Raw genomic sequence first — 18,442 nt, forward strand, 5'->3', positions numbered from 1 at the left:
TCCCCGTCCGCCCTACGACAGAGACTGCTTTTAATTTAAAGGCACCGCTGTTGTTCCATTTTGAAGATCCCACTCAGCTTGTCTCTCTCTCAACTTTCGCCTCTTCTCCTCAACTCTAGATGGATTTGGTCCATTTTCACAGTTGATGGCTAGGTGACCATCATCTCCACAGCGAAAGCAATACCACGGCCGCGGGCGGTTAGATCTCATTTCAGCGCACTGTGGCCGCTCATTCTCCTTTCTGCTGACTTCGTTAAACGTGGATCTGCTCGGACTGCTCCTCAGATGAGGGGATCTTTCAGGATGGTTTCTTTGTGTACTAGGAGTGGCAACTTGAACTTTTAGCTCTGCTATCTGTTTTCTCAGCTCTTCAAGTTCATTTGTTTCAGCTCGCTCCTTCACTTTCTGATCAGCCGTTGTTCTGATGGCTGTGATTTGGCTTCGGAGAGCCGCAATCTCCTTCTTCAAGGCACCTACCTCGGACATTTCAGGGCATTGATTCTTACTTTTCTGCTTAGAGGCTTTCTGCTTTGCATTGCTAGGAGTTGAAGTCTCCGTAACATCCTCTTCAAATGTGCTGCAAGGATAAACAGACTGCTGGTATGTCACCGTCTTCAGTTTAAGGGGAACTGATGGATGCTTGCTCATACCCAGATGCTTTCTCATTCTCTCCTCCTTTGATGTTTGCTTCTCTTCAGTAGTGCGGATGAGAATTGCTAATTCGGCAAAAGGAGGTGGGTCTGCTTTCCTCTTTTCAAGTTGTAAATCGACTATCAGAGCACTGTCCCAGCAGCCACGGCAAAACTGCTTTAGCAGACAACGGTCTCGTTCACTCTCGGCAATTCCTCCCCGCCTGATGGTAGCGCAGAGAATTACGTGCAATCTGTGGAGGTAGGCAGATGATCTTTCGCCAGGATTCTGCAGGGTGCTTATGAACTTAGCTAATAGTTCGTCTCCGTCCTCCACTGAACCGTAGACAGACTCTAGCAGACTAAGGCACTCTGACGGTGGAGCGTTCGGGTTCACATGTTTAATGATGTCTGAAGCAGGCGGTAACAGGCTGTCAAAAATTTTCCGCACTTTATGCGACTCAGGAAGAGATGGATCATTCAAGAGGTAGTCAACACTAGCACGCCAGGTGTCGAAATCAGGCTCATTACTTGGACGGGGGCTCCTCCCAGAGAAGGCTTTAAGACGGAATGAAGCATTGTGAGGGGAAAATGAATCGCTTGACCTTACAATGTGTTCCATCACTACTCTTTGGATACCTGGGGGTTGCACAGCAGACATGGGAAGTTTAACAGATATCGTCTCAGCAGAGCTGATATCAGCATCATTTGAACAGCGAGGTGACATTGCACCTAAAGTTGCTTTGACTGGGTTTTCGGGCTCTATTCTCAGGACAGTGGGTGAATTACATCTTTCCAGCCGTTGGGGAGTGCTGGCTGCACGTGTCAAGAGATTTATCTCCAAGGGCCGATGTTCTAGACCAGGCGCTGCCCCAAGTGACACATCATCTCGTGGGGGTTCTCTATCAGCACTAGCTGCTGCTTGTAATTCATCGGCACTACTAGTGGTGAGGGTGCGAACACTAGCCAGGGTGCGCACACGGAACACAGTGTCTGGGTCAGTGGGGCTCACTAAAGTTAGAGGCAGCTGGGGTTCAAGGTTGCACATAGCTGAATCGTGCGTGAACTCTACTACTGCATTATGATGAAAGTCAGAGTCTGGATCTTCAATCATTAATTTTCGTCGGACAGAGCCAAACCTCAGAAGGTATGTTTCTAGAACTTGATCCAACTCAGTCAGCGTGATGCCGCTAACAATGACTGCATTTTGCACGTTGACGTTTTCTCGTTCCACAACATCCATTTCTGCTCAATTCAATGTATAAGTTTATCTCAATAATTATTCACCTCAGTAGCTGCTGCGACCTCTCTCCTGGCTGGCTCGCCAAGAATGTGTAGCAGACGATGTTTTTAGCGTGTCACACTAGCTTAGGGTTCAATATGGGCCAAAGATCAGAAGCCAGGAACGTCTACTGGAGAGAGGGTGAGATGCTACTGGTGAGTGAATAGACAAGACAATTAGATTTGATTTTCAAAATAATTTATATTGATGGGTTTTCTTTTCTTTTTCTTTATAGTTTGTTTCAAGTAGTCACATTGAAGGACAACCAATTGACAGCGGTCAAGAAATATTCTGTTGTCTCAAACAGTATCAAAAATGTTAACAGTTCAACAGATTCAAATCAATGTTGACCAAAATAAAATAAACTCTCAAAAAACAAAACAATAGTGTGTGTTCCTTTCAAATAAATTCACAATAAAATACTCTTCAATGAGCTTTACATTCAAAAACCCAATAATTCAAAAAGAGTTTGTAATAGGATATTCACTCTGACTAAATTCCAGAAAATAGATGTAAATGACACTTTTTTCTTCAAAACTCAACAGTAAATTCAACCATGAAATGTAAAAACACAAGAACAAATCAAACGATTCAATTGAACAATGCTTTGTGGATTAAACGACTCAGTTGATCAAAGTTCGTGAATCAAATGATTCAGCTTCAAGAACACTCGTTCTACCAGTTCCAACTCAAAAACAAAGTCTCTCCGTTTCAGATGCAAAAAAATCAATTCTGTTCAAAGTATCGGGATCTTTTGTGTCCAAAAGAACAGGAAACAATGGAATTCTCCTACCAGTCGATGAATTCAGATCACAGTTCAAAGGTCCGTGGGCAGCTCGCCATTTGTGCACATGTAATCGCGATCAACACAGATGATTCTCACCAGAGGATTACGTTCGGCACAAAACAGGTAATTCTCTCAGAAGATCTCAGAAGAAACATAGGGAAAGAAAAAAACCCAGCCTTGCAAAACACAAGGCAAACACAATTAACTTCTGATTCAAACGTTTTCATCACAAGTTCATACACACACACACACACATCTCAAATACAACATTTCAACTGTTATTAAACACGTTGAGTTTCATAAATTACTCTTTGTCTTGTCTCATAACCGATTTATGAATATTACATGTGATAGCTTTAGCACACGTGCTAACTAGTTTGACGCACGCGGTATGCGCACGGCCTACTCAAAATTGCTTTGTAACATCTCATTTTGAAACTATTTTAGGTCAGTATATGAAAATTCACTCACCAGAGCAAAATAGAACAATATTTTGTCAAAGATGATTAATCACAGGGCTTCAGCACTGAGATCCGCTCCAACTACACTTCTTCCAATTTCCACGTCTCCCTTCTCTCTTTTCGTCCGACGACAACACTTCAAGATGATGTCACGATTCCTTAAGTTTCGTTTCCAAGTGTTCTCTATCACATCTCTCCTTAGATTAATGTTCAACGCTATGAGCTTCTAGACAAACGCTCCGTGCTGCGGTCTCGTGCAATCTCGTCTCTCTGTCTGTTCTGAAAGGTGCAGCAGCGCCGGCGCTGCAGGTGGGCGGGGCTTATAAATGCGCTGCTACCATTGGCTCTTACAGAAGTTTGTCACTGAAGTGAGAAGTAATTTGATCAATCTTTCATCCTTCTGGAACTTTCTCCCTTTTTCTCATCTCTCAGTTTCCTTCAGCTCTTTCTATGTTTTGAAGTATTTTAATTTCTTTGACAGTAGCCTGGATTACCCGGGTTACATAAACCCCTGCAGACCAAACCCTAGGGGGATGTGGCCGAAATGGCTCAGTTGGGAGAGCGTTAGACTGAAGATCTAAAGGTCCCTGGTTCAATCCCGGGTTTCGGCAGATGCAGCTTTCTTTTGTCTTTTGGTCGAGGGTGGCCAGTGACCAAAACTCACTGGGATACAACCCCTCGCTCTGACTGGTTCCCCCTAGCCGCAACACTATCTACCTCCAGGTCAGCTGTCAAAGAGGCGCTCGTGGTTCCATGGTGTAACGGTTAGCACTCTGGACTTTGAATCCAGCGATCCGAGTTCAAATCTCGGTGGAACCTACGTGCCTTCTTGCGGCAGATAAAAACAAAAAAGGCTCAACTTTATTTTTGTTGCTGGTGAGCCGTAAGCGACTTCTTCTTTGCTTTCCTCTGAGCAGCGGCCTCTCTCGTCAAGGTTCCATGGTGTAATGGTTAGCACTCTGGACTCTGAATCCAGCGATCCGAGTTCAAATCTCGGTGGGACCTGCTTTTGCCACGAATGTGCGCAGGGCCCGTTCTGAGAAATCCTTTTGACAGCAGTGGGACCCAAAGGCTCACGCAACTGCGAGGGTACGTTTCGCACCGCAAAAAGCGCAGTCTGTCTCCTTGGGGACGTGCGCGTAAAAGGGCAGGAGCCCTTTGGAGAATGCGGGCATCGATCCCGCTACCTCTCGCATGCTAAGCGAGCACTCTACCATTTGAGCTAATTCCCCTGGCCACAGCAGAATCTTCTCCCTGTTAGGTCCACCACCATTATTGAATCCATTCAAAGGCCCACTTTCATTCCTTTGCCTTTGACCTTGTCTCGAGGTGTGTCATTTCTTCCATTGCAGTTAATTTTTTCTTTCTTTTGTTGTTGCTATTTGTCTTCTTTGCTTTTGGTTATTATGATCGCCGCCAACTTGTTTGTTTTTAGACTCATTTCTTCTAATGCTTGCTTGTTTCATTCAGTGTTTTTAATGTTGTTTTTTGGGCTTTCTTGTTGTTGTTGCTTTATTACAAACGATCCACTTGGCTTTCACAAGATTGTGATCCTGTATCAGAAGTGACTGTTGCGGTCAAGTAAGTCTGCACCCCTGAGGACCGTAACAGGGTGAGTAGAGCAGGGCAGAAACAAGTTTCTCAGAAATCGAGGTGCTTTTTGCCACAAGCGCAGACTTCCGGATGCTCCCTGCATTCAAAGCCACGTGAAGAGCGTCGCTCGAGGGCAGGCGGCGGTGCGCCAGCTGCGTGAGCGTGGCTCGTTGGTCTAGGGGTATGATTCTCGCTTTGGGTGCGAGAGGTCCCGGGTTCAAATCCCGGACGAGCCCGTGGTCAGGCTTGGTCCTGAAGCTTTTCTGCCTGCTAAGGGGCCCACGAGCAGTCAGCAAATTTTGGGGAAATTGGGCAGACGTCTGTCCGGAGCCAGGCCGGTTAGCTCAGTTGGTTAGAGCGTGGTGCTAATAACGCCAAGGTCGCGGGTTCGATCCCCGTACGGGCCAACGTCTTTTGTTCTCTGTTAGCTCGTCTCTGCTCTTCTCTCAAAGCGACGGGTGGTGTCACGTAAACCCCTGCAGACCAAACCCTAGGGGGATGTGGCTGAAATAGCTCATTTGGGAGAGCGTTAGACTGAAGATCTAAAGGTCCCTGGTTCAATCCCGGGTTTCGGCAGATGCAGCTTTCTTTTGTCTTTTGGTCGAGGGTGGCCAGTGACCAAAACTCACTGGGATACAACCCCTCGCTCTGACTGGTTCCCCCTAGCCGCAACACTATCTACCTCCAGGTCAGCTGTCAAAGAGGCGCTCGTGGTTCCATGGTGTAACGGTTAGCACTCTGGACTTTGAATCCAGCGATCCGAGTTCAAATCTCGGTGGAACCTACGTGCCTTCTTGCGGCAGATAAAAACAAAAAAGGCTCAACTTTATTTTTGTTGCTGGTGAGCCGTAAGCGACTTCTTCTTTGCTTTCCTCTGAGCAGCGGCCTCTCTCGTCAAGGTTCCATGGTGTAATGATTAGCACTCTGGACTCTGAATCCAGCGATCCGAGTTCAAATCTCGGTGGGACCTGCTTTTGCCACGAATGTGCGCAGGGCCCGTTCTGAGAAATCCTTTTGACAGCAGTGGGCCCCATAGGCTCACGCAACTGCGAGGGTACGTTTCGCACCGCAAAAAGCGCAGTCTGTCTCCTTGGGGACGTGCTCGTAAAAGGTCAGGAGCCCTTTGGAGAATGCGGGCATCGATCCCGCTACCTCTCGCATGCTAAGCGAGCGCTCTACCATTTGAGCTAATTCCCCTGGCCGCAGAAGGCAGAATCTTCTCCCTGTTAGGTCCACCACCATTATTGAATCCATTCAAAGGCCCACTTTCATTCCTTTGCCTTTGACCTTGTCTCGAGGTGTGTCATTTCTTCCATTGCAGTTAATTTTTTCTTTCTTTTGTTGTTGCTATTTGTCTTCTTTGCTTTTGGTTATTATGATCGCCGCCAACTTGTTTGTTTTTAGACTCATTTCTTCTAATGCTTGCTTGTTTCATTCAGTGTTTTTAATGTTGTTTTTTGGGCTTTCTTGTTGTTGTTGCTTTATTACAAACGATCCACTTGGCTTTCACAAGATTGTGATCCTGTATCAGAAGTGACTGTTGCGGTCAAGTAAGTCTGCACCCCTGAGGACCGTAACAGGGTGAGTAGAGCAGGGCAGAAACAAGTTTCTCAGAAATCGAGGTGCTTTTTGCCACAAGCGCAGACTTCCGGATGCTCCCTGCATTCAAAGCCACGTGAAGAGCGTCGCTCGAGGGCAGGCGGCGGTGCGCCAGCTGCGTGAGCGTGGCTCGTTGGTCTAGGGGTATGATTCTCGCTTTGGGTGCGAGAGGTCCCGGGTTCAAATCCCGGACGAGCCCGTGGTCAGGCTTGGTCCTGAAGCTTTTCTGCCTGCTAAGGGGCCCACGAGCAGTCAGCAAATTTTGGGGAAATTGGGCAGACGTCTGGCCGGAGCCAGGCCGGTTAGCTCAGTTGGTTAGAGCGTGGTGCTAATAACGCCAAGGTCGCGGGTTCGATCCCCGTACGGGCCAACGTCTTTTGTTCTCTGTTAGCTCGTCTCTGCTCTTCTCTCAAAGCGACGGGTGGTGTCACGTAAACCCCTGCAGACCAAACCCTACGGGGATGTGGCCGAAATAGCTCAGTTGGGAGAGCGTTAGACTGAAGATCTAAAGGTCCCTGGTTCAATCCCGGGTTTCGGCAGATGCAGCTTTCTTTTGTCTTTTGGTCGAGGGTGGCCAGTGACCAAAACTCACTGGGATACAACCCCTCGCTCTGACTGGTTCCCCCTAGCCGCAACACTATCTACCTCCAGGTCAGCTGTCAAAGAGGCGCTCGTGGTTCCATGGTGTAACGGTTAGCACTCTGGACTTTGAATCCAGCGATCCGAGTTCAAATCTCGGTGGAACCTACGTGCCTTCTTGCGGCAGATAAAAACAAAAAAGGCTCAACTTTATTTTTGTTGCTGGTGAGCCGTAAGCGACTTCTTCTTTGCTTTCCTCTGAGCAGCAGCCTCTCTCGTCAAGGTTCCATGGTGTAATGGTTAGCACTCTGGACTCTGAATCCAGCGATCCGAGTTCAAATCTCGGTGGGACCTGCTTTTGCCACGAATGTGCGCAGGGCCCGTTCTGAGAAATCCTTTTGACAGCAGTGGGACCCAAAGGCTCACGCAACTGCGAGGGTACGTTTCGCACCGCAAAAAGCGCAGTCTGTCTCCTTGGGGACGTGCGCGTAAAAGGGCAGGAGCCCTTTGGAGAATGCGGGCATCGATCCCGCTACCTCTCGCATGCTAAGCGAGCACTCTACCATTTGAGCTAATTCCCCTGGCCACAGCAGAATCTTCTCCCTGTTAGGTCCACCACCATTATTGAATCCATTCAAAGGCCCACTTTCATTCCTTTGCCTTTGACCTTGTCTCGAGGTGTGTCATTTCTTCCATTGCAGTTAATTTTTTCTTTCTTTTGTTGTTGCTATTTGTCTTCTTTGCTTTTGGTTATTATGATCGCCGCCAACTTGTTTGTTTTTAGACTCATTTCTTCTAATGCTTGCTTGTTTCATTCAGTGTTTTTAATGTTGTTTTTTGGGCTTTCTTGTTGTTGTTGCTTTATTACAAACGATCCACTTGGCTTTCACAAGATTGTGATCCTGTATCAGAAGTGACTGTTGCGGTCAAGTAAGTCTGCACCCCTGAGGACCGTAACAGGGTGAGTAGAGCAGGGCAGAAACAAGTTTCTCAGAAATCGAGGTGCTTTTTGCCACAAGCGCAGACTTCCGGATGCTCCCTGCATTCAAAGCCACGTGAAGAGCGTCGCTCGAGGGCAGGCGGCGGTGCGCCAGCTGCGTGAGCGTGGCTCGTTGGTCTAGGGGTATGATTCTCGCTTTGGGTGCGAGAGGTCCCGGGTTCAAATCCCGGACGAGCCCGTGGTCAGGCTTGGTCCTGAAGCTTTTCTGCCTGCTAAGGGGCCCACGAGCAGTCAGCAAATTTTGGGGAAATTGGGCAGACGTCTGTCCGGAGCCAGGCCGGTTAGCTCAGTTGGTTAGAGCGTGGTGCTAATAACGCCAAGGTCGCGGGTTCGATCCCCGTACGGGCCAACGTCTTTTGTTCTCTGTTAGCTCGTCTCTGCTCTTCTCTCAAAGCGACGGGTGGTGTCACGTAAACCCCTGCAGACCAAACCCTAGGGGGATGTGGCTGAAATAGCTCATTTGGGAGAGCGTTAGACTGAAGATCTAAAGGTCCCTGGTTCAATCCCGGGTTTCGGCAGATGCAGCTTTCTTTTGTCTTTTGGTCGAGGGTGGCCAGTGACCAAAACTCACTGGGATACAACCCCTCGCTCTGACTGGTTCCCCCTAGCCGCAACACTATCTACCTCCAGGTCAGCTGTCAAAGAGGCGCTCGTGGTTCCATGGTGTAACGGTCAGCACTCTGGACTTTGAATCCAGCGATCCGAGTTCAAATCTCGGTGGAACCTACGTGCCTTCTTGCGGCAGATAAAAACAAAAAAGGCTCAACTTTATTTTTGTTGCTGGTGAGCCGTAAGCGACTTCTTCTTTGCTTTCCTCTGAGCAGCGGCCTCTCTCGTCAAGGTTCCATGGTGTAATGATTAGCACTCTGGACTCTGAATCCAGCGATCCGAGTTCAAATCTCGGTGGGACCTGCTTTTGCCACGAATGTGCGCAGGGCCCGTTCTGAGAAATCCTTTTGACAGCAGTGGGCCCCAAAGGCTCACGCAACTGCGAGGGTACGTTTCGCACCGCAAAAAGCGCAGTCTGTCTCCTTGGGGACGTGCTCGTAAAAGGTCAGGAGCCCTTTGAAGAATGCGGGCATCGATCCCGCTACCTCTCGCATGCTAAGCGAGCGCTCTACCATTTGAGCTAATTCCCCTGGCCGCAGAAGGCAGAATCTTCTCCCTGTTAGGTCCACCACCATTATTGAATCCATTCAAAGGCCCACTTTCATTCCTTTGCCTTTGACCTTGTCTCGAGGTGTGTCATTTCTTCCATTGCAGTTAATTTTTTCTTTCTTTTGTTGTTGCTATTTGTCTTCTTTGCTTTTGGTTATTATGATCGCCGCCAACTTGTTTGTTTTTAGACTCATTTCTTCTAATGCTTGCTTGTTTCATTCAGTGTTTTTAATGTTGTTTTTTGGGCTTTCTTGTTGTTGTTGCTTTATTACAAACGATCCACTTGGCTTTCACAAGATTGTGATCCTGTATCAGAAGTGACTGTTGCGGTCAAGTAAGTCTGCACCCCTGAGGACGGTAACAGGGTGAGTAGAGCAGGGCAGAAACACGTTTCTCAGAAATCGAGGTGCTTTTTGCCACAAGCGCAGACTTCCGGATGCTCCCTGCATTCAAAGCCACGTGAAGAGCGTCGCTCGAGGGCAGGCGGCGGTGCGCCAGCTGCGTGAGCGTGGCTCGTTGGTCTAGGGGTATGATTCTCGCTTTGGGTGCGAGAGGTCCCGGGTTCAAAATCCCGGACGAGCCCGTGGTCAGGCTTGGTCCTGAAGCTTTTCTGCCTGCTAAGGGGCCCACGAGCAGTCAGTAAATTTTGGGGAAATTGGGCAGACGTCTGGCCGGAGCCAGGCCGGTTAGCTCAGTTGGTTAGAGCGTGGTGCTAATAACGCCAAGGTCGCGGGTTCGATCCCCGTACGGGCCAACGTCTTTTGTTCTCTGTTAGCTCGTCTCTGCTCTTCTCTCAAAGCGACGGGTGGTGTCACGTAAACCCCTGCAGACCAAACCCTAGGGGGATGTGGCCGAAATAGCTCAGTTGGGAGAGCGTTAGACTGAAGATCTAAAGGTCCCTGGTTCAATCCCGGGTTTCGGCAGATGCAGCTTTCTTTTGTCTTTTGGTCGAGGGTGGCCAGTGACCAAAACTCACTGGGATACAACCCCTCGCTCTGACTGGTTCCCCCTAGCCGCAACACTATCTACCTCCAGGTCAGCTGTCAAAGAGGCGCTCGTGGTTCCATGGTGTAACGGTTAGCACTCTGGACTTTGAATCCAGCGATCCGAGTTCAAATCTCGGTGGAACCTACGTGCCTTCTTGCGGCAGATAAAAACAAAAAAGGCTCAACTTTATTTTTGTTGCTGGTGAGCCGTAAGCGACTTCTTCTTTGCTTTCCTCTGAGCAGCGGCCTCTCTCGTCAAGGTTCCATGGTGTAATGGTTAGCACTCTGGACTCTGAATCCAGCGATCCGAGTTCAAATCTCGGTGGGACCTGCTTTTGCCACGAATGTGCGCAGGGCCCGTTCTGAGAAATCCTTTTGACAGCAGTGGGACCCAAAGGCTCACGCAACTGCGAGGGTACGTTTCGCACCGCAAAAAGCGCAGTCTGTCTCCTTGGGGACGTGCGCGTAAAAGGGCAGGAGCCCTTTGGAGAATGCGGGCATCGATCCCGCTACCTCTCGCATGCGCCTACTGCATCCCACCGATTGAGCCAAAGTAAGCCCAAAGTAAGCCCACATGAGCCAATCGCGTTTCTTTCCTGGGCTTACTTTTGACCAATCACGTTTCTCTCCTGGGCTTACTTTTGACCAATCACGTTTCTCTCCTGGGCTTACTTTTGACCAATCACGTTTCTCTCCTGGGCTTACTTTTGACCAATCGCGTTTCTCTCTGGGGCTTACTTTTGATCAATCGCGTTTCTCTCCCGTGGCTCACTTTTGACCAATCGCGTTACTCTCCCGTGGCTCACTTTTGACCAATCGCTGCGACCGTTTATTATTGTCATCGATCTTTGCAATAGGTAAGGCTAAGGTGTACTTCATTTTTAAATATAATTTAATATCGTTATTTGTTCATAAATAGTGTGTATTTTTGGAAAATAGAACGTGCCAATGCATGTATAGCACACGTTTTCTGAAGTATTTGCGAATCTGTAACTTTTTAAATGATAAATACAGAACAAAACATGTCGCTACTGATCAGATAGGTTAAAATCATCGACAGTCCTAATTAGCCTACATTACTATGTGTGTATTGTGTGCGAAGAAAAGAATACTAATATTAAAATATTTATTTACTTATATATGTAGAGAGACAGAGAGCTGGGTAACTTACTTACTGTAACTGTAATGACTGTAAGTTAATTCGTTACTAATTCCAAGTTACAAGACAAATTGTAGTTAGTTATTTAAACCATTAACAGTTACATTACACATTTTAGGTAATATAAGTTAGTCAGACTACTTTTACGTTACTTTTAGATTACTTTTGACCTAACTTGTTTATCACATTGATTTAAACAGGGTAATCTTGAAAAAAAGAATAAGAAAATAGATTGTATTTGTTGTTATTAACAACACTAAGTGCATTTAACACATGTTTGTGAAATAACTGCAGGGAGTTAAATAAAAAACTACTAATTAATTAAACCATAAAAATAATAAATTAAAGTAAATCATTTTAAAATCAATTAAAAATGCACAAAAATGATATATATTCTTTTTGTTTACCTGCATGTCTTGTGACCATAACCTCATCAGAGGACCAATGAACATGAAAATGTGATAATTATTAAAATATTCAATTTAAGTATGTTAATTAAATATATTAGTTAAAATGTGTGCATGATAATGTGTTTGAAAGACAAAAGCCTTTGTTGAAGGTGGTTAAAAATATCTACAGTGTGATCTTTCAAATAAAAATGAATGTGTTTATCAGTAGTTGATGCAATGTTGAAACACTTTATGCAAACCTGAAATGATTTTTGTAAATCAGTGGTCAAATGCTGTATCTCCACCTGACTAGTGACTGGTCTTTGTGTGAGTGTCCACAAAACTGGAAGACTTTTTTTTATGAATATAAGCAGTAGGCTGTTTTAGAAAAGAAATTTAAAAGATCAAAAAGAGGAATTAGGAAGTATATATCAGTTAGGAATAATTTAATGTCATTGTGTAAAAAAAAATTAAATTTAAATTAAAATAAAATCATATAATGCATAAAAAAAAGTAACTTTAGTCTGATTCGGAATATTTTAAAATATATATATTTTTTAATCTAAATACAGGTACTTAATTTTTGGATTCTGGTTATGTAATTCAGATGAAATAACATGTAATCAGTTACTACCCAGCTCTGCTTATATATATATTACTTATATTTGGTAATAATACTAGTGACCTCCTCCGAGCCTAGAATTATTACTAGAAGGAAATTTCAGACTTCATATTTGACTTTACATATATTTGTACATTTATCAGATTCCTGTCCATGTTTATTACCACAGTAATATGGTTTATCAAATTATCATTACACACTTAACATACAGGTATCTTTCAGTTTGCTAGAGGTAATAGTCTCTTTCTGATCTTCATTACAGAAAATGTATGCTTACCCCTTTTTTCGCCGCCAATCGGCAACATCGTGCCGGCTCCTCATGGCGCCATCGGAGGAGGCGAAGCGCCTTGAAAATATGGAGTCGGGAAGGGCCAAACCCAAGGAGCAGGTGCTGGCAGAGGCCCGTTCTTTTGTCAGCACAAACGGTGGAGACCCCAGTGACCAGTTTTTAGTACTGGCTCACTGCAAACTTCAGTTTGGGAAGTACCAGGGCCAGAGATTTAGATGGCTCCTGGAAAACTCTCTGGGGTACGCAGTGTATTTGGTGCTCAGCATTTCCAAGGAGACAGCGCAGACAACCCCCCTGTCCGAAAATAAACAGCTCTTCCTACAGTACACTTCTCATATCAGAGAGATGGCTGAAGAAGTGGAGAAGTATGAGAGGAAGCAGGAAATGCAAGCAGAAGCCCGAGCATCTGGAGACCAGGGCTGCTTGATGGTGGAGTTTGGTGACTTCCAGGGCCGGTCCATGAAGGAAGTTTATGAGGACCAAAGCAAGGAGGCCCAAGCCCTCATCAGGTACCTGGTTAAGGCCGATGCCAGGCCAAACACCAACATGGCCATTTTCAAGACATATGTCCTGAAAAGGCAGGCTTCTGCTGTGGGCACCAGTGTACGTCCTGCACGTCCACCTGCAACCTCCAGTGCCTCTGTACCTCCAGCCGCAGCCTCCAGTACCTCTGCACCTCCACCTGCAGCCATCCGAACTGGTGTACAGCGGACCGCCACTGTGAAAGCGCTGTTGGCGCATGGCAAACATTTGTCTCCTTCACAGCTGGCGAAAAAACTCGTGTCACCAGTTAAACACTGTGAGTAGGAGTGTGAATATTACGTTTTCCCTACAGAAATTGTACACGTATTCATTTATTGTTATGGCAAACCTGTCCACTTGCTGTTTCCAGATCCATTAGTGCAGTCTACTTTACCTTCTCCAGCAGCAGAAACTTTGGCCCGAAGACAGCTTTTCGCTACAGGTAAGTAAGCACCACCTTACATACACTTGTCTCTGTGTATTGTTCACAGTAATAGTTCTAACATTTGTGCTCCAGGCACTTCCGTTTCCACTGCTGAAGATGATGATGAGGAGCTGGTATTTGCTGCATCACAATGTGAAGCACAGCTGAATACAGGTGTGGCATATGACACCAATACAAATGCTATAAGAATGTTTTGTGAAAACACAATGTGAACCATTATTTAAAAAAACTAAAATCAACATTTGTAAATATTTTTTGTTTACAATACAGAATTATGTCACATCATGCCTCAAGCGGGATTTGAGTGCACTTCTTCAAAACGTTAAGGATGTCCAAAGGTGTCAGTGTATTTATTTGCGTTTCTAAACTTACCCGTTGTTAAACAATCACTAGATAACTTTCTCACACTGCTTGCTCTTCTCGCTCACTCACTCTTTAGCTCCCCCTGAGCAGACAGGATGGTGGAGAGTCATTGTTCTAATCTAATGATAAGGACGGTTTTTCCTTATTGTATATGTGTGCATGCTTCATGTCTGTGCGCACCATTACTGAATTCATCACACCTCATTTTCCTTACTCAATCACATCTGATCCTCATTCTCAAAGAACTTTACTAATTCCATTTTTCTTACATCAATAAAGTGTACACTGTGTTCTTTGCTTCTTAACACTAGTACCATTTTCTTCACTGTTATGCCTAAATATAAGCATAACGATTATTAACACTCCTCCAAAATTACTGCTTCGTAGGCTGCTTGTGGGCTGCTTTTCTGGCGTATTACTATCAAATCCAACGGTCATACTTATATTGTTTTTGTTACTGTTTACTCAGAGTCCTGTGCCGGTCCGTCTCCATTGGCGGAAACAGCAAAAACACCAGATCCTCCACATCATCAGCCACCAGCTGAGCTCCCAGGCCACTGGAAAGATCATCTTCCACATTTCCAGCATGAGTGGATCCGGAACACACTATTTAAGGCCAACCCACGAACCGGCAAGCCAGAACTAGTGTCCCAGCTGAAGCTTTGGTGGTATCCTCCTCAGCCCCCTTTAATTAACAGTCAGCCACCCGCCTCACCAGACCTCTTCTTCTGTCGGCCCCTTTTCTTGTGGATGCCGCTGAAGATGTGGTTATTTCCTCTTGTCTGTGTTCGCCCAGACTGTGGTAAGCACAGGCTAACAGCAGCAGGACTTTACCGCACCGTGCGCAAGGTTTTGGACATCGACGGGTGGTATGACCTTGCCACTGAGTATCTGGAGTGCAAAGGCTGCAAAAAGAAGTATCCTGCCTGGTCCGAGGACATCTTAGGGCAGCTGGATATGGGCCACCGCAGTCAGTTTCCAGCTTTGCTGACATACAGGTAATTCATAATGACAATCATTCATTATTAGGCTCTTTTATCTTGTGTGTTTTTTTCTACAACCAAAGCATTTGCATGATTATATTGTTGTTTCCTTAGATACTCATGTGACAACCGGGTGCTGAGGATGATGAGGGAGAGGACACTGGGCAACAGTGTGACTCAGCTGTACAAGAAGCTGACGGAACAGCACAGTGAGGCATGGACACAGCGTGTTCTGCAGTACCTGACTGCCTGCGAACCGTTCACAAGGTCCTCCCTTGTGCAGCCTCCTGTATTTGCTGAGCCTCCCCTTTTACCTGCCCTGCCTAAGCCTAAGTGGCTCTTAGCCGTGTACGCCAGGGATGTTCTGTGGCGACTGCATGAGGTCAAAGCCAAAATAACATCCGTCTTTGGCTCTGTTCTCAAGATGGACTCCACTAAAAAGGTATTACAGTCCTGTTTATATCCAGAAATTTGCCAGATATGGATATATGTGCATACACAATGAATACAGTTTTGTCACCCTTTTATTTTTCCCAATAGGTCACAAAGAAACTCGCAGGTGCTGCTTCAGGTACAGCTGCCTGGTGCACAAATGTGGGGAATGAACACGGCCAAGTCCTCGTCTCTGTGCTTACAGCCGCCGAGGGACATGGACTGGACCACATGGCAGCTGGCCTGATGAAGCGCTACCGGGACGCAGGAGAGGCAGCCCCAAAAGTGATGTACGTGGACAGAGATTGCTGCAGTCAGCATGGCCAGTGTCAGGTGAAGATGATGTTCTCGGAGTGGGTCGAGCTTGAAGTGCGCCTCGACATCTGGCATTTCATGCGGCGATTTGCTGCAGGTGTCACGACAGAGGCTCATCCACTCTACGGGATCTTCATGGCCCGTCTGTCCACGTGCATCTTTCAGTGGGATCCAGAGGATGTGGCTGCACTTCGCAGTGCAAAGGAGGGTGAGCTGGCGGCAAAGAAGACTGGCCACATCTCAGAAAGGGCGGTCAGTGCTCGCATTACCCGGAGAGAGTTGGCACTGCACTGCCGGAGGAGGACCAGGGGGGTGGAGGAGACCACCAGATTGATCGGGTCACTGATTGATCTGTTCGACAGTGCGGACGGGAAGGACACTCTGGGAGTTCCTCTGCTGAATCACGAACGGATCCAGCAGATATGGAAGGAACAGCGGAAGCACGTTCCGTGTATCCAAGACCCAGAGAACTTTCCGCTGTACATGAAGAAGGGGACACTGAAGAAGGGCGGTGTGGAGCTGTGCTGCTACAGGTGTGCCCGTGGCTCTACCTCCTTGGAGTCTTTCCACCTCCACCTAAACCGTTTTATTCCAGGTATTACATACATACGGATTACAATTTTTTTTGTCAAAAATATAAGCACTATAACTGCTTCCATTACTTTAAAGTAATGTCACATGAATAAATGTCACAATCTACAGTAATACTACAGTTCTTTTCTGATGTCATAAGCATTAACAAAGCTGTATTGCCTGACAAGTCACTAGTAACTATAATTTTTAATGTAATTTAAATTGCGATTACTCACATTCAAAAGTTGTTTATATAATATATGTGTAATATATGTATTTATTATGTATAAATAAAAACACACACATACAGTATATATTTTGAAAATAATTACATGTATATATTTATTATTCATATAATTTATATTATATATAAATATATTTAATATATATATACATATATTTTTCTTAAATATATACATGCATGTGTTGTGTAATTGTATTGTAATTATGTAACTCTATTACATGTAACCAGTTACCTCATAGCACCTCATGTGAAGTACAAAACTTTTTTGTTTATTTAATTTTTAGGAACCAGTGCCAGTGATGCGCATTTTCAAGCGTATCTCCTTGAGGGCTTGATGCGTTGGAATGATGACCGGATGGAAGACGCCATAAAAGGAGCATCCTCCATCCGGACATATGGCTGTGCCATGAGGGAGGCTGTGGACCGGCTTAGCCAAGCTGTCTTCGGGAAGCCCTGGGATGAGCGCTATCGCCCTCCTGGAGCATATACAGGCAAGAATTCATTCATTCATGTTTTTTTTTTATAGATCATTTGAATTATTTTTGCAAAACAAAAAAATTCATAGATGAACAGGGAGATCACATTCATATATTGTACTATTTTATCTATTTAGCCTTTAATGTATTAGACAAAATGTTAAGAACACTTTCTTTTTTCCCATTTTATTCTTGTAGGTGAATTGCTGGGAATGGAGTACCTTTACAGCCAGACTGGCAAAACACTGACTCCAGTGCTCCAGAACCCAGAGGAGGAAGACAGGCTGGTGGAGGCAGTTGATGACCAGGACCTGCAAGATGAGGGGTTTGACGAAGAGATCACGGAGGACATCACAGTTCCAGTGCTGTATGAGGATGACCCCTGCCGTGATCTTAAAAACAGCCCCTCATCTTTGCCTCTGCCTCAGTCCCCGGCATCACCGGCTGAGCCGTCCACATCATCTGGCGGAGAAGGACATCATCTTGCCCCTGCCCCTTCAGTGCTGTCACAGCCATCCGACACTGGAAGTAGTCTCTCCAACGAGGCTCAGGTAAAACACTTTATTTCAGGTAAAAAAGGGCTTTATTTAATTTCAATACCATTTTATTTCACTTATATTAATATTAATCTGCATTTACTAGGGAGCAGTCATTGGACCCGATGGCATCGCTGGGTGGGACAAGGTCCAGGACCTGGCTGGTTACCTAGTGGGTCTTCGTGAGGCTCCTTACCTCACTGACCTGCAGGTGACAGAGGTCATCCAGCTGTGGACAGCTCTCCCTGACTCTGACAAACAGCGGGTCAACTATCAGCCTCGACATCAGCCTCAGCTGACACATGGGCGCTTTAAAGCACCGAAGCGGACCGGAGTCACACCGGGTGTGGAGAGTGTTAAACGGTGTCTGATTGGACATCCTGGGGGTCCAGCACAGTGGCCCAACACCAGTCGCTTGGTTGAGGCAATTTGTATCAAGCTGTGTGCTTTACACAAGTCGCCGACCAAGAAGGCTGGAGTTTGCACCCCCAGGTGGTCTAAAATCCTCACCGATTACCACCACATCCGAGAGCTGGTGCTTAACTGTCGAAGGCTGATGGATGAAACCATGATCCAGCTGTTTGAGCTAAACCAGAAGACACTCATTCAGTGGTAAGCAAGGGACATTATTTGCTTCAAATTAAATGAATACTTCTTAAAACATATTTATAATACAAGTAATTTATTGTCAGGTTTCAGCGGCGGCAGAAGAATCAGGAAATGAGTGTCCTCGCTCAGGGACTGACTTCACCTGACCCAATTGCTGTGGCCGATACGCAGCTTCCTCTGCCGAGGGAAAAATTGGATGAAGCACCATCGACATCAGGGCCAAAACATCCATTTATCCTTCAGCCAAATCGGGAAGGACAGGCTCCGATCCTGCGACCAGGTCGACGGCCCGCTGCTACCACCACCACACAGTGCCCCATTGCACCTGCCCCCACAGCATCAGGAGTTGTGCAGCCCATTTCAGCACCTGGGTCATTGTTAGGCACACTAGTCCTTAACCCGGACATGACT

The 18,442-nt window shown here is 46.1% G+C and overlaps 27 non-coding genes across 27 annotated transcripts; 23 read left to right on the plus strand and 4 right to left on the minus strand.

The window, feature by feature from the left end:
- Positions 1 to 3,697: 3,697 nt before the first annotated feature.
- Positions 3,698 to 3,770, plus strand: trnaf-gaa (transfer RNA phenylalanine (anticodon GAA)). The gene has a single exon. It is a non-coding gene; the product is annotated as a tRNA-Phe (tRNA).
- Positions 3,771 to 3,906: 136 nt separating this feature from the next.
- On the plus strand, positions 3,907 to 3,978 carry trnaq-uug (transfer RNA glutamine (anticodon UUG)). Its single transcript has one exon. It is a non-coding gene; the product is annotated as a tRNA-Gln (tRNA).
- A 114-nt stretch (positions 3,979 to 4,092) lies between these two features.
- Positions 4,093 to 4,164, plus strand: trnaq-cug (transfer RNA glutamine (anticodon CUG)). Its single transcript has one exon. It is a non-coding gene; the product is annotated as a tRNA-Gln (tRNA).
- Positions 4,165 to 4,318: 154 nt separating this feature from the next.
- On the minus strand, positions 4,319 to 4,391 carry trnaa-agc (transfer RNA alanine (anticodon AGC)). The gene has a single exon. It is a non-coding gene; the product is annotated as a tRNA-Ala (tRNA).
- A 525-nt stretch (positions 4,392 to 4,916) lies between these two features.
- Positions 4,917 to 4,988, plus strand: trnap-ugg (transfer RNA proline (anticodon UGG)). Its single transcript has one exon. It is a non-coding gene; the product is annotated as a tRNA-Pro (tRNA).
- A 97-nt stretch (positions 4,989 to 5,085) lies between these two features.
- trnai-aau (transfer RNA isoleucine (anticodon AAU)) lies at positions 5,086 to 5,159 on the plus strand. The gene has a single exon. It is a non-coding gene; the product is annotated as a tRNA-Ile (tRNA).
- Positions 5,160 to 5,255: 96 nt separating this feature from the next.
- Positions 5,256 to 5,328, plus strand: trnaf-gaa (transfer RNA phenylalanine (anticodon GAA)). The gene has a single exon. It is a non-coding gene; the product is annotated as a tRNA-Phe (tRNA).
- Positions 5,329 to 5,464: 136 nt separating this feature from the next.
- Positions 5,465 to 5,536, plus strand: trnaq-uug (transfer RNA glutamine (anticodon UUG)). Its single transcript has one exon. It is a non-coding gene; the product is annotated as a tRNA-Gln (tRNA).
- A 114-nt stretch (positions 5,537 to 5,650) lies between these two features.
- On the plus strand, positions 5,651 to 5,722 carry trnaq-cug (transfer RNA glutamine (anticodon CUG)). Its single transcript has one exon. It is a non-coding gene; the product is annotated as a tRNA-Gln (tRNA).
- A 154-nt stretch (positions 5,723 to 5,876) lies between these two features.
- Positions 5,877 to 5,949, minus strand: trnaa-agc (transfer RNA alanine (anticodon AGC)). The gene has a single exon. It is a non-coding gene; the product is annotated as a tRNA-Ala (tRNA).
- Positions 5,950 to 6,478: 529 nt separating this feature from the next.
- trnap-ugg (transfer RNA proline (anticodon UGG)) lies at positions 6,479 to 6,550 on the plus strand. Its single transcript has one exon. It is a non-coding gene; the product is annotated as a tRNA-Pro (tRNA).
- A 97-nt stretch (positions 6,551 to 6,647) lies between these two features.
- Positions 6,648 to 6,721, plus strand: trnai-aau (transfer RNA isoleucine (anticodon AAU)). The gene has a single exon. It is a non-coding gene; the product is annotated as a tRNA-Ile (tRNA).
- A 96-nt stretch (positions 6,722 to 6,817) lies between these two features.
- On the plus strand, positions 6,818 to 6,890 carry trnaf-gaa (transfer RNA phenylalanine (anticodon GAA)). The gene has a single exon. It is a non-coding gene; the product is annotated as a tRNA-Phe (tRNA).
- Positions 6,891 to 7,026: 136 nt separating this feature from the next.
- Positions 7,027 to 7,098, plus strand: trnaq-uug (transfer RNA glutamine (anticodon UUG)). Its single transcript has one exon. It is a non-coding gene; the product is annotated as a tRNA-Gln (tRNA).
- A 114-nt stretch (positions 7,099 to 7,212) lies between these two features.
- On the plus strand, positions 7,213 to 7,284 carry trnaq-cug (transfer RNA glutamine (anticodon CUG)). The gene has a single exon. It is a non-coding gene; the product is annotated as a tRNA-Gln (tRNA).
- A 154-nt stretch (positions 7,285 to 7,438) lies between these two features.
- On the minus strand, positions 7,439 to 7,511 carry trnaa-agc (transfer RNA alanine (anticodon AGC)). Its single transcript has one exon. It is a non-coding gene; the product is annotated as a tRNA-Ala (tRNA).
- Positions 7,512 to 8,036: 525 nt separating this feature from the next.
- trnap-ugg (transfer RNA proline (anticodon UGG)) lies at positions 8,037 to 8,108 on the plus strand. Its single transcript has one exon. It is a non-coding gene; the product is annotated as a tRNA-Pro (tRNA).
- A 97-nt stretch (positions 8,109 to 8,205) lies between these two features.
- Positions 8,206 to 8,279, plus strand: trnai-aau (transfer RNA isoleucine (anticodon AAU)). The gene has a single exon. It is a non-coding gene; the product is annotated as a tRNA-Ile (tRNA).
- A 96-nt stretch (positions 8,280 to 8,375) lies between these two features.
- trnaf-gaa (transfer RNA phenylalanine (anticodon GAA)) lies at positions 8,376 to 8,448 on the plus strand. The gene has a single exon. It is a non-coding gene; the product is annotated as a tRNA-Phe (tRNA).
- Positions 8,449 to 8,584: 136 nt separating this feature from the next.
- Positions 8,585 to 8,656, plus strand: trnaq-uug (transfer RNA glutamine (anticodon UUG)). The gene has a single exon. It is a non-coding gene; the product is annotated as a tRNA-Gln (tRNA).
- A 114-nt stretch (positions 8,657 to 8,770) lies between these two features.
- Positions 8,771 to 8,842, plus strand: trnaq-cug (transfer RNA glutamine (anticodon CUG)). Its single transcript has one exon. It is a non-coding gene; the product is annotated as a tRNA-Gln (tRNA).
- Positions 8,843 to 8,996: 154 nt separating this feature from the next.
- Positions 8,997 to 9,069, minus strand: trnaa-agc (transfer RNA alanine (anticodon AGC)). Its single transcript has one exon. It is a non-coding gene; the product is annotated as a tRNA-Ala (tRNA).
- Positions 9,070 to 9,598: 529 nt separating this feature from the next.
- trnap-ugg (transfer RNA proline (anticodon UGG)) lies at positions 9,599 to 9,671 on the plus strand. Its single transcript has one exon. It is a non-coding gene; the product is annotated as a tRNA-Pro (tRNA).
- Positions 9,672 to 9,768: 97 nt separating this feature from the next.
- trnai-aau (transfer RNA isoleucine (anticodon AAU)) lies at positions 9,769 to 9,842 on the plus strand. Its single transcript has one exon. It is a non-coding gene; the product is annotated as a tRNA-Ile (tRNA).
- A 96-nt stretch (positions 9,843 to 9,938) lies between these two features.
- On the plus strand, positions 9,939 to 10,011 carry trnaf-gaa (transfer RNA phenylalanine (anticodon GAA)). The gene has a single exon. It is a non-coding gene; the product is annotated as a tRNA-Phe (tRNA).
- Positions 10,012 to 10,147: 136 nt separating this feature from the next.
- On the plus strand, positions 10,148 to 10,219 carry trnaq-uug (transfer RNA glutamine (anticodon UUG)). Its single transcript has one exon. It is a non-coding gene; the product is annotated as a tRNA-Gln (tRNA).
- Positions 10,220 to 10,333: 114 nt separating this feature from the next.
- On the plus strand, positions 10,334 to 10,405 carry trnaq-cug (transfer RNA glutamine (anticodon CUG)). Its single transcript has one exon. It is a non-coding gene; the product is annotated as a tRNA-Gln (tRNA).
- The last annotated feature ends 8,037 nt before the right edge of the window (positions 10,406 to 18,442 follow it).

The sequence above is a fragment of the Garra rufa genome, unplaced genomic scaffold, assembly GCF_049309525.1.
Source record: "Garra rufa unplaced genomic scaffold, GarRuf1.0 hap1_unplaced_003, whole genome shotgun sequence".
Classification (NCBI taxonomy): Eukaryota; Metazoa; Chordata; class Actinopteri; order Cypriniformes; family Cyprinidae; genus Garra; species Garra rufa.